Source organism: Vombatus ursinus, unplaced genomic scaffold (genome assembly GCF_900497805.2).
Source record: "Vombatus ursinus unplaced genomic scaffold, bare-nosed wombat genome assembly UNPS02014852.1, whole genome shotgun sequence".
NCBI lineage: Eukaryota > Metazoa > Chordata > Mammalia > Diprotodontia > Vombatidae > Vombatus > Vombatus ursinus.
In genome coordinates, this window is record NW_020954630.1 from 2,463,573 (window position 1) to 2,475,865 (window position 12,293).

The 12,293-nt window shown below is 43.5% G+C and overlaps 1 protein-coding gene across 3 annotated transcripts in view; it reads right to left on the reverse strand.

The window, feature by feature from the left end:
- PRKAG2 (protein kinase AMP-activated non-catalytic subunit gamma 2) overlaps positions 1-12,293 on the reverse strand; it is a 452,810-nt gene that overhangs the window by 311,400 nt on the left and 129,117 nt on the right. The window contains exon 1 of one of the 3 annotated variants that reach the window (XM_027840944.1): positions 11,067-11,085. The exons of the other annotated variants lie outside the window; for them this stretch is intronic. The gene's annotated coding sequence lies outside the window, so the exon portion shown is untranslated. Of the gene's footprint in view, positions 1-11,066; positions 11,086-12,293 lie in introns of those variants that run through there. 3 annotated transcript variants of the gene reach the window in all.

Here is a 12,293-nt window from a genome sequence, read left to right on the forward strand (position 1 = left end):
GCTCTAAAATGCCATAGTAAAATCATTGGATTCTAATTAATAGAGGGTTTGGAAGGGGCAGTATGCGGTGCTGAGTTCCTGGGGTTATCCACCAACAAAATGCCAAACCACAAAGCAGAGCATCAGCCATTATAGTATTCCACAATCTTTTTTTTGAGTGACCCATGAAAGGATGGAGAGAGTGGAGCATCTGACCCAGCTCCTACCCAGATGGTTTAAATTACATATCCTTTATGCTTTTCTATACACAAGAAAGAAGCTAAAGAATGAGAAAAGATGAAGGAGGTCCGTTCCATAGTCCCAAGTTGTTCTCAGCCCCTTTCTGGTCCTTTGGTGGCGGACCTCACCAAGTGTCTGAGCCCTCCTCTCCAATTAGCTACTTTGCCAGTTTTACCCCACACATCAGGAAACCAAGACAATGTCCCCGAGAAAGGGAAAAGGGGGAAGGACAGAAACTCCACAGGTGCTGCCCACAACATAAAGAGAAGACCCGTCTCTCTTCTAATCTGAGGCTATCTGCAGCAAAGACATAAGAGAAGGGGGAGGGGCAGCTAGATGGCACAGTGGATAGAGCACTGGCCCTGGAGTCAGGAGGACCCGAGTTCAAATCTGGCCTCAGACACTTGACACTAATAGCTGTGTGACCCTGGGCAAGTCACTTAACCCCATTCCCTAGCCAAAAAAAAAAAAAAGGAAAAGGAAAAGAAAAAGAAAAAAGTGGAACTCACGCCTCCAGAATGATGTTCCTAGGTTGGTCCACTGTACTCCAGTTGCACAGTTGATTGTCCTTGAGAGAAGGCAAGAAAGCCTGCTGAGAATTCTGTACAGCAGAAGAGTGTGGTTTGTTTTGTTTTTCCTTGGTGGCTTTCCCTGCGTGTCCCTGTGTTCCTGTGCTGTGTGTGTGTCCCCAGAGGATCTTTCTATGTCACCCTATCACGAGTTGCTCAATTTATTAAGAACAGAGAACACTGAAAGACGAGGTCATGATGATTTTGTCCTGACAGCACCTACTGAGCTCTTCCTCGCTCCCTTAGGGGTGCCTGTGTTAGAGGGTTGTGGGGTCCTGCAAAGACCCACTTATTCAAGGTTAGAGTTGAGTGGAAATGGAAAACAAAACCAGACTATGTAAAAGAATGCACCAAATCACTAATAATAAAAGAAATGAAAATCAAAACAATCCTGAAGTTTCACCTCATGCCCTGCAACATGGCAGTAGGACAAAAGATGGCAACAGGCAACGTTGGAGGGGTTGTGGGAAGACAGGCACACTAACACATTGTCGGTGGAGCTGTCAATCACTACAAGCATTTTGGAAAGCAATTTGGAATTACGCAAATAAAGTGACTGAAGTGTCCATACGCTTCCACACAGAGATTCCATTCATTACCAGGCTTATACTCCAAGGAGGCCACTGATAAGAATAAAGTCCTTCTCTATACCAAAATATTTAGAGCAGCACTTTTTGTGTTAGCAAAGACTTTTTAACAAAGTAGCGGTCAAACTTCTGATGATGAGACCCTCCAAATTTAGCAAGATTGGTCCTTGGACCACTCAGTCAGATATATCGTCATCAGGCCCACAGTAGACAGTGTCCATCTTGGTAGGATCTACCTATGTTTGTACTCCACTGACAGAGCCTTCAAGAACCTAGGGTCACTTCTGCACTACAATGAGGCACTGAGAGCTTTGGCATAGGAATAGGACCTGGCCTGACCATCTGCCTTTCCACGGCAATCTCTGGATCTGCAGGCCTTGCCACCTACCCTCATAGACCTGCCTTGTAGACCCCTAGGCCTTGTGATCTGCCCTGTCAGTGCACCCCAAGGAAAGGTACTGGGCCTTTCCATCCAGCCTGCAAAACCCTTTTATGTGCATCATCGCCCACAACGAGAAAGCTAGCTCCTTCAAGGAGGGAGGTGGGACAGCCTCGTCCTTCACTTTGCATCACCAGTGCTTACTTAGCCCAGTCCTTGCCACATAGCGAGCACTTAAAAATGGTTTTTAATTCATTCGTTTGTAACCAAGTATTCAGACAGATCTTTCCTGGTCAAAGTAGGCTAAGGACAAAATGCAGTTCTGGATCTGGAGAGGCAGAAAACATCAACTGTGGCAAATCTGCATTTTTTTTTTTTTGCTAGGCAGATTTGGTATTTTGCTATGCAGACTCAAAGACGAGCTGCTAGAGGCCTGGCTCCAGTGGCCACAGCCTCTGATTGGTAGAAAAGACAGATGGGTTTGCCTGGAATGGACTGAAGATGTTAATAGTTTTTTTTCCTCCAGATCAGTGAAAGAGCACTAAAGGTTTAACTCCTCCCCTATGCCTGCAATCGGCAGACATTTCCCATAGGACTCCTCTATTTCTTAAGTCGCTTTTAATTCTTGCTGTTTCATGTAAAACTGTGACAGTTCATAACTGCTATGTGACTCATGTCTGTTATTAAATGCATAAAGGGAGGACTGCAATGGAAGGAGCTAAGAACTAAAGCACAGAATTAAACAGGCCCAAGGTTTGAACCTCAGCCCAAAAATCTTAGCATTTTTCCTCTAGATAGGAGTTGAACCAAATTTTATTTGTTTTGCTTTATTTATAACTTTTATAAGCTCCTAAATAGCCTAGGAGATGAACCATGTGACTCAGGATCATTGACTCTAGGCTACTGAGGCATGAGTACATAGACAGACTTATAAAAGGCAAGACTTTTGTCTCAGAGACAACCTGCTACTAGAGTTCCCTCCTCTCTCCTCACCCCTGCTGTCCTTTGGCAATTCAAAGGCTTCCTGTAAGCTCTTGGGTTAGAAGCGGCTTACAGGTATGGACTAAAAATGGGGTCAGGCATATAGGTCTAGCTAGAAAGGAATTAGGGAAAGAATCTGACCTACCTACATAATTCTCAAAGTGGGGGAAAGCAACTGAGTCCTTATGGACAGGTGCCATCTTCACCACGACCACCACCATTATCATCACTACTACCACCAACACTACCACCATCATCACCACTACCACCAGTACCATTGTCACCATCACCAACATTATCACCACCACTACTACCATCATCATCATCCTCATCACCACCATCACCATCATTATGATGCCTTGCATTTGCATGACATGGACTCTTTCAAAGTGTCTTCACACCTTTGTTTTATCCGAGACTCACAACATCCCTGTGAAGTAGACAGAGCAAGTAGGACAATTACCATTAAACAGAAGAAACTAAGTCATTTGCCCCACACTCCTGCAGGGGAATTAATTCAAGGCAGAGCAGGAGAGTGCTTCCTGGTTTCTACTGCTGCTCCATCTCTGCTCTGACGCCAGGCAGATCCTGCAATGACCCTGACCAGAGTCTGCGCTGGCAGGGGCAGCTGAAGGAACACTTACTGCATAACTGAGAGTCTTTCCTGCACCTGCAGCTGCCACTGCTATTTGTAGAGTACATGCCTCTTTTCATTCAACAGTATATCATCTAAAGAGTGACCCTGTGTTGGGTGAACTGCCGAGCACCAAGGCAGCTGGCTGCCTGCCTCTGCTGCTTCTCAGCCAATCCCAATGCTGCTGCCCTGCCGCCCTAAGTGATTTGCCCAAGGTCATCCACATTAGGGTTTTTTTTTAAAGGACACTAAAACCCAAGTCCTCTGATGCCTGGACCACATATTTATGGAATTGTTGTTCAGTCATTTTTCAGTCCTGTCCTACTCTTCATGACCCCATTTGGGATTTTCTTAGCTAAGTGATACTGGAGTGGTTTGCTATTTCCTTCTCCAGATAATTTTTTTTTTTTTTTGGTGAGGCAATTGGGGTTAAGTGACTTGCCTGGGGTCACACAGCTAGTGAGTGTTGTATGTCTGAGGCCGCATTTGAACTCATGGCCTCCTGATTTCAAGGTCAGTGCTTTATCCACTCCAGATCATTTTGACAGATGAAGAAATAGAGGCAAACAGGGTGAAGTGACTTGCCCAGGGTCACCCAGCGAGTAAGTGTTTGAGGCTAGATTTGAACCCAGGAAGATGAGTCTTCCTGACCCCAGGTCTGGCACTCTATCCACTGTGCCACCTAGCTGGAATTACTGAATTTTGAAGCTAGAAGAGCCCTTAGAGAACATTTGATCCATGCCATTTCTTTTATGGATGAGGATACTGAGGCCCAGAGAGGTTTGGGGGCAGCATAGCACAGTACAAAGTGTTGGAGTTAGGGTCCGAAGACCAAGGTTTGAATATTGGCTCTATTCTGAGCTGCGGATCTCAGTCTTCTCATCTATAAAAAGACAGGGTGAGGTGAGATGATTCCTGCTCCCACTGCCCTATGATCTTACAAAGTGACTTATCTATGGCTAAAAGAGCAACTAGGTGACACAGTGGATGGAGTGCTGGGCCTAGAGTCAGGAAGATTTGTTTCTTCCTGAGTTTAAATCCAGCTTCAGACACTGACTAGTTTTATGACACTGGGCATGGCACTTCACCCCGTTTGCCTCAGTTTCTTCTTCTGTAAAATGTGTTGGAGAAGAAAATGGCAAATTACTCCAGTATCTTTGCCACAAAACTTCAAACGGGGTCATGAAAAATTAGCCACGACTGAAAAAATGACTGAACACAGTTATAAGGCAGGTTAGTGGTAGAGACAGGACCAAACTCTACTACTTTCCGATTCAGTAAGTGACTCTTCTACTTCTAATATGTTGTTTCAAAAGCTACAAGACTGTCTTTTAGTTAGAGACTGTTGGAATTATTTTTCATCTTTTCCTCAATGGCAGGATGTGCCTCTTTTTCCCCAAATGAGCTAATCAAGTTTTTTTTTTTAGCTCTTCTTTGCACTCTAATTTAGCCTGCGTTTTTCTATTGTTACCCAGATAGAATGGTCTGTGCCTATTATTCTCCAGAAACCTCTACCACTTTCTTACCATCATGGCCTCCATAATCAGTTGCACTTACTTGGCGAGAGATACGTCCTTATAAAATTATTTTCTAGACCATGAGAAATCTCAGCATTTGTTCTGTGGGAGAAAAACTCACTACAGCCACTCACGGATGCAAATGCCCACATAAGAACCCACAACTAATGCATAAGTAAGAGCAGGTGCCTGAAAAAGGATTTCTCCACTTATACTGGTTGTTTGCTTGCCCATGGAGGGCAAATGGTCCAATTAGAATTAGATTATGCACCAGGTAGCACTTTTGGTGTGGTCATCCAGAGCTTTAGAGTGAAAAAAATATCATGGTTTTTCCCCCCAAAGTTCATCCATTTTACTGTGATCTGACTTCCCCCTGAAGAATGGATGAGTATCTGAGGAGCTCAGGGTTCACGTTAGAATGTTCACTTCAAGGGTTCTGGTTATGGAGTTATATTAGTGAGCCTCTCTTCACCCTCATCTGGTCTTAATTATCTGGTTCTTACAACAAAGGCTACCACCTTTCTGCTGTGGGAATGTGACCCCAGGCATCTGTCACAAATCAGCTGTGTGACTCTTAGGCATGCCCCTACACCAAGCTGGACTTCACCTGGCATTTTCCATCAGGAACATGAGTGAGTTGGAGTCAAGGACCAATGGAAAGAGTCCGAAATGTGGAATGATCTAATGGTTCCTACCCGGGTGACTTTGGGCAAGGCAATTAACTCTCCTTCCATGCTTGTTTCCTCATCTATAAATCGAGGAGGTTGGACTGGATCACTTTAAAGGTCCCTAGCAGCTCCAAATCTGTGATCCTATGGTTCTTCTTAAGGGCAGCGAGGTGACGCTGTAAGTCAGGAAGACTCCTCTTCCGGTGTTCCAATCTGGCCTCAGCCACTTACTAGCTATGTGACTTTGCACAAGTCACTTAACCCCGTTTGCCTCAGTTTCCTCATTCGTAAAATGAGCTGGAGAAGGAAATGCAAACTGCTCCAGCATCTCTGCCAAGAAAATCCCAAATGGAGTCACTAAGAGTCAGACATGACTGAATAACTACAAACTGGTTCTTTAGTACAGTGCCTAGCACATAATTCCACAGTAGGTGCTTAATAAATGTTTATTAACTACTGACCTCCTTGTTCTTCTACAGAATCATTTACACTTGTGTATCACTTTACATTTTAAAAAGTACTTTCACACATCATGTTACATTATCCTCATGAGAACCCTGTGAAATAAAGCTGGGCTCGTTCTTTGCATTAATCAGATAAGGAAACTGAGGCTCAGAGAACTGAATGACATCCCAGATGATACAGCTAGTTAGTTTCCAAAGCTGTACCAGAAAAGTGCTTAGAGCAGCTTCTGACTATCATGGCCAAGGTGTTAAGAGTGTAACAGGTTACTGAGAAGAATCAGATGTGGGTTCAGAAGCCATGTCTCCTGGCTCTGAGAACAGTATACTTTTCCCTATTCGGGTCAAGCCTCCTGAATCACTAGTCTTTCCACAGTATCACACTGACTCTTGATAAAAACCAGGCCTAAGGCAAAGGCAGCAGAAAATGCCCACATAATGCGGCCTTATTGCCATCCTGTGGTGGCATACCCCAAGTGCTGACAAGGTCCTTAGGGGGCGGTCTCTTCCTCAGTGCTAATCCTGCAAACCTATATAATAACTGAGAACGGCAAAGTGGGACACTCTCAATTCTCCTCCACTAGCCAATTAATCAACCAGTATCTACTGAGAATGGATTGCATGTCTAGCCCTCAGCTGGAAGCTAAAAGAGATACATAAATGAACTCCTGCCTTTCAGTTTATAATCGAAAAGGGAGGAAAAACTCTGCATAATGCAGGGGTCTACTCACGTGAGAAATTGAGCGTGGCATTATGAGTTGTACTGCAGTCTACTGGGCTGTAATCACTTTAGAAGGCAGGAGAGCCAAAGGCTCACTACTGTCATACTTATACCTCAGTAGTGTCAGAATCTACAATTTCATCAGTGAGAGCATTCCCGTATTCTCCTTGGTGTAGACAATGCAACCCATGTTGCACTAAAGACAGTCTTTGAGGAGAGCTGTGGCTGAAAAATTCACACCCCTGCATCCAACTTTTTGGTGGTGAGCTTTCCTGCACTTAGGCTGGTCTTTGACAAAAGGGCAATCTATCACCAAACCTGAACTCAAAAAAAAAAAAAAAAAAGCACCTTTTTATTTTATGCTAGCATTTATAGAGTTTTAAGGTTTGTAGAGTGCTTTACAAATATCTCATTTGAGTCTCACGACAACCCTCGGAGGCTGGTGTTAGTATTACTCTCTGTCCCCTTTTTAGATCTAAGGATACTGAGGCAGACAGGTTCAGTGACTCCCTTGAGTTACACAGCTAGTGTCTGCAGTCCAAATTTGAACTCGGGTCTTTCTGACTCCAGCTTTAGCTCTCTATCCAGAGCACCACCTAGCTGCTAGGACCAGGCACAGCTGGTATCTGTTATGGAGAACTTAGGGTCATTTCTACAGCATAGCGGTTGCTGAAATGTGACTCACTCGGATCTCATAACTGGACTGAAGGCCAAACCCTGCCTCCTGACCCCAATCATCTGTCTGCCTCCCAGCAATAATACAGTATTTTCATTTAACAGATAAAGCAACTATCGTTAAATGATTTGCCCAAGGTCACATAACTTGATGAAAGACAGCATGAAGGAGCACTAGACCAGGAATTAGCAACCTGGATTCTAGGTCCAAGTCAGGTACTAATTAATTATGTGACCTTGTATAGGTCATTCACCTAGAGGATAAGGGGGCTGGTCTGCGTCTGAGCAAGGGCACTTCTAAGTACAAAGGTGCAGTTTTTATTTCTTACAGATCCCATGATTTCATTTTTGTAGGGATGTCCTGGTGTGGCAAATCCTGTACATCAGCTAGGTGCCACAGTTGATGGCCCTGGGGTAAGACCTGAGTTCAAAACCAGTCTTAGATACCTACTAGCTACGTAACCCTGGACAAGTCACTTAACCTCTATCTGCCTTAGCTTCCTCTTATTTAAAAGAGTGCTAAAAATAGCACTTAGGTTGTTAGGATAGCATGAAATAATATTTGTAAATCACTTTGTGAACTTTAAAGTGATATACCAATGCTAGCTATTATTATTATCACCGCAAATTCAAATCACCAGGTTAGCAGATTCTCTGGATCCGTGAGAGATTAAATGATTTGCCCAAGGTCACCAGCTAATCTGTGCCAGAGGCAGGATTTAAACCTAGGTCTTCGCCACTCCAAAGCCCAAATCCAAACTACTAATAGTACATTGCTTGTCCAAAGGTCCAATAAACCAACCTATTCATAGCAGCACTCTGAGGTAGAAAAGAACTAGAAACAAGGTAGAAAGAAAAGAGAAAGATCATGAGAGCCATAATATTAGCTTACATATGATTACAAAGCACTTTACATATATGACGTCATTTAGTTTTTTCAACAACCCTATAAAGGGAACTGAGACCATGGAGCTTGTAAATGGCAGAGCTGTAGTTTGAACTCAGATCTTTTTATATCTTCAAAAATTTTTTTTTAATTTATTTTTACTTTACGGAATAAAACAAGCATTTCCGTAACACAGTATAATAATAAAGATGATTGCACATGAAACTGCAAGTTCTATTATGCACCACTTGCTATTTTTATATCCAAGCAATTCAACAACCTGGCAGTTGAGCCCAAACCTACGTATCACAAGACCCACAAAGACCTCAAATTTTGTCATTCATATATTTATGTGTGTGCATATATGTATATACACATATGTATATGTATACATATATGTATATATACTTACCCATATACATTTTAAGATAAACATAAAGCCTATTTCTCTCTGATCCAGCTAAATTCTTCTCTTAGAGGAGGGATAGACCCTCCCTTGCTGTGATGGGGCTCTAGCTTTGGGCATGTCTCAGCACTCTGTGTGGGACAGAACCCCATCCACGGCGCAAGCCTACTGTTAGACCACATGACCACATTCTTTTATCGGGCTCACCTATACTGGGCCTCAAGAGAAACATCTCCTTAAACATGTGCTTTCCATCTTTATCAATCATTTACCTTTAGAGAAACTAGGATCTTTTATCTCTGAACTCAAAAAAAGAAGAAGGAAAAAAAGAGTCAGAGACCTGCCCTTAGATAAACTTCTCAGCAACATCTGCCATGGTGTTTATCTCTGATCAGGTGAATATTCCTGGTTTGCCCATTTTAGCAGATATCACAGAGTGCTGGGGCCCAAGATCCTCTGCCCTTTGCTCTGATAAGGTCTCAGACATATGGCTAATCCATTCCCCTCTCGCCTTTGCCCCAAAAGTGTCATGAACTCTGGCCTCTCAGGGGTGCTAGGGAGAGGGGCATTTTCCCTTAAGATAAATGCAAAGACAGAACACAAAGACTATGTTAGTACACTGTGGTGGAAAGAACGTTGGACAGTGAACTGGAAGATCTGAACTTGAACCCTGGCTTAGCTGTTTGCTCCCTGTGGGAGCTGGGGGAATCACTTTCTCTCTCTGGGCTGCAGTTTCCTCATCTGTAAAACGAGGGGGCTCGATCAGATGACCTGATGCTATGATTCCTTTTAATGTTTTTATAACATAAAAGTCTGCGAGCCTTAGGCGGTGGGTAGGAACAGAGAAGGAAAGAAGCTGAAGTTATCCGTGGGTCTTCTCAGCTGTCTGAGTCCCACTAATGCAGCCTTCTCTGTTAACTATAGCACATAATAATATGTTATAACTGCATTAGAGATTTACAAACAAAGTGCTATGTGAATTCTTATGGAAAACAACATGAGGGATCTGGAAGGACTTCACAGAGGAGGGGATGCTCAGGATCAGACATCAAAGAATAAGGAAGAATCCAACAGGCAAGGAGATGAGGGGAGGCCATTCTGGGTAGAGGGAACACTATCAGCAAAAGCATGGGAGGCAGGGGAGTACAGGGTGTGTTTTGGGGAAGAAAGAGTGAGCTTGGCAGGAGCATAGAATCCACGGATGAGCTCGGTAGGAGCAGAGAATGCACAGAGGGAAATATCTGATGATGAAGCTAGAAAAGGAGGGTAGCGCTATGTATTGGAGGGCCTTCAATGCCAAGAAAAAAAGACTGGCAATGGGGACAAAGTAAAGATTCTGGAGCGGAGGCATAACACGACCAGATCTACATGTTAAAATATCGTTTTCAGGCAGAAGGTCAGCAAAGTAGCTTAAAGGTGGAGAGAAAATGATAGCAGGAAGAGCCGTGAGAAGGAATGTGGAGAGGAGAGCTATATAATGATAGTATCAATGGGAATAAAGAGGCGGGCTGATCATAGGATTAAAAGTTTAAAGCTAGAATGGACCTGAGGGAACAAGTCCAATGCCCTATTTTGCAGATGGGGACAGTGAGGACAAAGCAAGGAAAGTGATTTGCCGAAGGTCCCAGTAGTAAGAAGATTCAAACTAAGGTTCTCTGATTCTAAAACTAGTGTTCTGTTCAGAAAAAAATCTTTACTACGCCACCAACCTTTTGGAGTAGCAGCCTCCATTAAGATATTCTCAACAGGATTGCTGACATTTCTTACTAATTAAAAGGATATATTCTGCTTTCTGAAATAAGGTGGTGGCTAGGTGGTTGGGGGATAGAGAGCTGGAGCTTGAATTAAAAAGATCCAAGTTTAAATTTGACCTCAGATGCTTCCTAATTGTATGACCCTGGGCAAGTCACTTAACCTCTGCCTGCGCCTCAGTTTCCTCCTCTACAAAATGAGGATAATAATAGCACCAATCTCTCAGTGTTTTTGTGAGAATTAAATTAGATATTTGCAAAGTGCTTTGCAAACCTTCCAGTGCTATATAAGTGATATTTATGATGATGATGATGACAATGTCATTTCAGAAATAAAGAGATTAGCTACTTTGGCTCACTACCAAGTCAAATAGGTTTTTCTCCACCTACGTTTTGAAAATGTCATTTTTGGTTTGTGCTTTGAGGGTAGGAAGCACCTCAATATGCAAAACTTGAATTACACCAGGGATCACAGGTAGAACAACTTGTGTCGCTGCACACAAGAGATTCTTTTGGGATGCTGGGATGCTCCCAGAGCGGAGGGTAACAGCGGAAACACCATCACTTCTGCCAGGGTAGTTGTAGAAGCCCCAGAGTGGGGAGGAGGCTGACCTATGGCCGGGGGTGAGAAGATGCAGGGGAGAGGCTGGCTGAGGATGGGAGAAGAAGTGACGGTGGCCCCTTCGGGTGTTTGCTCCTCGGTCTCGTTCGCTGCGGAGCGCGGGGGTGTTCACAGATGTCTGCATCAGCCTAAGGTTGTGACTCATGATGCTTCATAGCCCACACACAGCATGCACTAGAACTGAGGAAATAAGCGACACTGAGAGCTGGGGTGGGAGGAAACGGATGGGAGCATGAAGTGGGAGAAATGGGATTGACAGAAGCTGGTGGCTCATTGCATAGGAGATGAGAGAAAGAGGGAAGTGTCAAAAGCAATTCCGTCATTACAAACATCAGAGTCCTGGGCAAAGGGCGGTGTCACAATGTCATGGCGGTATCAGAAATGGTAAAGCCAGAGTGACAGGATTTAGGGGAAAAGATAAATTTGGTTTTGGACATGTTTGTGTTTGAGTGTTTGAGTGGAACATCCAAGTGAAGATTTCCTTCACAAGGGAGCCTATGACCCAATCTGTTGATGGGCTGGAAGCACTGTGATGGAGCTTCATAACCAATAAGACCACCTTTGTGAAGTGAATAAAACCAGAAGAACAAGTTATACAAAAACAACAACACTGTTAAATACAAATGACCTTGGAAGACTTAAGAACTTTCTGGTCTTCCTAACAATCCCAGGAGGTAGGTCCTACTATTATCCCCATTTTACAGATGAGGAAACTGAAGCAGACAGAGGTTTAGTGACTTGTAAGGATCACGCAGCTAACATATATATATGTATATGTGTGTGTGTGTATATGTGTGTGTATATATATGTGTATATATATACGTATATATGTGTATATATATGGCTGGATTTGAACTCAAGACTTTATGGCTAGAGCAGGGGTGGGGAACCTGCCACATGTGGCCTCAGAGTCACAGGTTCCCCACCCCTGGTCTAGATTCTATTCAGTGCACCACTCAGCTGCCTCTATTATGTATTACTGTGTATTATATTTATCTGTGTTTATGCCATGACCACAGTTCCCACCATCACTTCCTATAAAGACTGTAAACTCCATGAAGGTAGGAACTTTGTTTTATCTAAACCTTGTATCTGCAAATAAGCAGGCACTTAATTTCGCCAAACTGAATCTCTAGAATAAGTTGTCAGCCCCACTCCCTAACTCCCTAGTAAGCAGCGAGAAGCTCAGAGCTACTAATAAAAAGAGTTTAGAGGCA